The sequence below is a fragment of the Paramisgurnus dabryanus genome, chromosome 24, assembly GCF_030506205.2.
Source record: "Paramisgurnus dabryanus chromosome 24, PD_genome_1.1, whole genome shotgun sequence".
NCBI lineage: Eukaryota > Metazoa > Chordata > Actinopteri > Cypriniformes > Cobitidae > Paramisgurnus > Paramisgurnus dabryanus.
In genome coordinates this window covers 14,171,267-14,174,174 of record NC_133360.1, presented here as the reverse complement: position 1 = coordinate 14,174,174, position 2,908 = coordinate 14,171,267, and positions in this window count along the sequence as shown.

Genomic DNA, 2,908 nt, shown 5'->3' with positions numbered 1-2,908 from the left:
TCATGGCAGCAGCGTCCAATGTGATACCCCTTGGGCTGCTTCACATGAGACCGCTACAGTGGTGGCTCAAAACCAAAGGGTTTTCCCCGAGGGGCAACCCGTTCCGTCTGATCAAGGTCACGCGCAGATGTCTTCGTGCCTTAGATCTTTGGAAGAGACCATGGTTTCTCTCCCAAGGACTGATGTTGGGGGCTCAGTTCCGTCGAGTTACGCTGACAACAGATGCTTCCCTCACAGGCTGGGGAGCAACTATGGGGAGCCATCTGGCTCATGGATTATGGGGGGCCAGACAGCTCAGCTGGCACATAAATTTCCTAGAGATGATGGCAGTGTTCTACGCCCTGAGATGTTTCATCCCTCACCTGCGGGGCCATCACGTGTTAGTCCGGACAGACAACACGTCGGTAGTCGCGTACATAAACCACCAGGGGGGTTTGCGTTCACGCCCTTTGTACAAATTGGCGCGGCATATCCTTCTGTGGACACAGGGGAAGTTGCTGTCCCTCAGAGCAGTGTACATTCCCGGGTGTCTGAATCAGGGAGCAGACGTCCTGTCGAGACAGGGGCTGAGGCCCGGGGAGTGGAGGCTCCACCCTCAGGTGGTGGAGTCCATCTGGACGAGATTTTACCAGGCGGAAGTGGATCTGTTTGCGTCCAGAGAGACGACACACTGTCCGCTATGGTTTTCTCTCACACATCCAGCACCGCTGGGACTGGATGCCATGGTTCAGCCATGGCCGAGGCTACGGCTGTACGCTTTTCCCCCGATCGCTCTGCTCCCGGGAGTTCTGGAAAGGGTTCGTCGCAACAACGTCCGCTTGTTGTTGGTTGCCCCACTCTGGCCGAACCGAATATGGTTCTCGGACCTGGTGTCCCTCCTCGACGGCTCACCTTGGGAAATACCCGTCAGGAGGGATCTCCTCTCTCTGGCGGGTGGCTCGATTCTTCACCCCCGCCCAGAGTTATGGAAACTGTGGGTCTGGCCACTGAGGGGGCCAGACTCATAGAATCTGGTCTCTCAGCTGAGGCTGCTGAGACCATTCTTCACTCCAGAGCTCCCTCCACAAGGAAGCTTTATGACTTTAAATGGAGAGTTTTTACTTCCTGGTGCAGCAAACACCTGCATGACCCTGTGAACTGCCCAATTGGTACAGTCTTGGAGTTTCTGCAGGAAAAGTTCACCGCAGGGTTATCTCCTTCTACACTGAAGGTGTATGTGGCGGCCATCTCGGCTTACCATGTTCCTTTGGTCGGGCAGTCCCTTGGGAGAGACCCGCTGCTGGCTCGCTTCCTTCGTGACACTCGGAAGCTGAGGCCTGTAGTCCGACCCAGCGTCCCAGCTTGGGACCTGGCCGTTGTGCTGGAAGGTCTGTCCTTGGCTCCGTTTGAGCCCATTGAGACCGTTCCAGTCAAGTTTGTGGCACTTAAGACAGTACTTCTGTTGGCAGTCACTTCTCTGAGGAGAGTGGGTGACCTTCAGGCCCTGTCGGTTTCCCCTACGTGCCTTGAATTCGCACCGGGGATGGTTAAGGCTTTCTTGTACCCAAGGCCCAGCTATGTGCCTAAGGTACCGACTAATGTGCCACGACCTGTCGTACTTCAGGCCCTCTGTCCTCCCCCATTTAGGGATAGGAATCAGGAAAAGCTTAACTTGGTGTGTCCAGTGCGAGCACTGGATGCCTATGTTCACAGATCTTCTTTGTGGAGGAGGTCTGAGCAACTGTTTGTGTGCTTTGGCTCACCCAAGAAAGGCCTGCCGGTGACCAAGCAGACACTCAGTAAGTGGATAGTTGAGGCTATCTCTCTGGCTTATGAGACCACTGGACGGCCTTCACCCATCGACGTCAGGGCTCATTCTACTCGGGGTATGGCAGCCTCCAAGGCCTTGTGGCTAGGGGCTTCAATGCAGGATGTCTGTGATGCGGCAGGCTGGTCCTCTCCGCTCACATTCGTTCGGTTTTACGAGTTAGATGTTGGTGCTACGCCTGGAGCCCAGGTGCTCATGTCTTAAGCTGTGCGCGTTTTTACACACAGACAGGCATTTGGTAGTATGGTGTTTTGGTACATCGTTCCCATAGCGTAGCTTCGGCGACGCAGCTCGAGTTCCCTCGAAGGGGAACGTCTCGGGTTACGAATGTAACCATTGTTCCCCGAGAAGGGAACGAGACGCTGCGTCTCCCTGCCATACTCCCTGCATCCCTGTCTCGCCTTGCTTCGGCACAATCTAGCTGAAGTTGGCTTGCCGGGTGCTCTTTTTATAGCTTCCTGGTTCCCACGTCACCCGCCTATGACGTGTCACTTGACCATTGGACTGATTTGACATACGTGCTTCAGACGCAATCACGCAGAGGGCGTTCCCATAGCGTAGCTTCGGCGACGCAGCGTCTCGTTCCCTTCTCGGGGAACAATGGTTACATTCGTAACCCGAGACGTTTCTCATAACAGTTTAAATAGTTTAAAAAGTCTTAAAATAGGAGGAAATAACGTTACGGAGTCCATTCCACACAGCCGCCCATACATGGTCTACATTCGTGACAAACAAACACATACAGCATGTGGTGGATTTTTGATAAGGAAGATTTTGGGTTTGACGGCTACCCACTGAAAAAAAGAGTGAGTAAAATAATATACTATCAGTGACATCAAAACACAAACTTTGGTTCTTATACTTCACTATAACGAATTATAAAAGCTTAGTTAAAAATTTACAACTAAATTTTTCTATTAGAAGAGCAAGGTCATTGAAAATGTGGTATTGATCAAATTAACTAACCAATGCATTGTAGTTTAGTTCCTTTGAAGATATTTTTTGTAATAAGTTATTATAGACTAAATGTAAAAAATATGCAGATTTTTTGTCAAATCAACATATATTTTTATCTTACTTTAACTTAAAAATAATAATGAA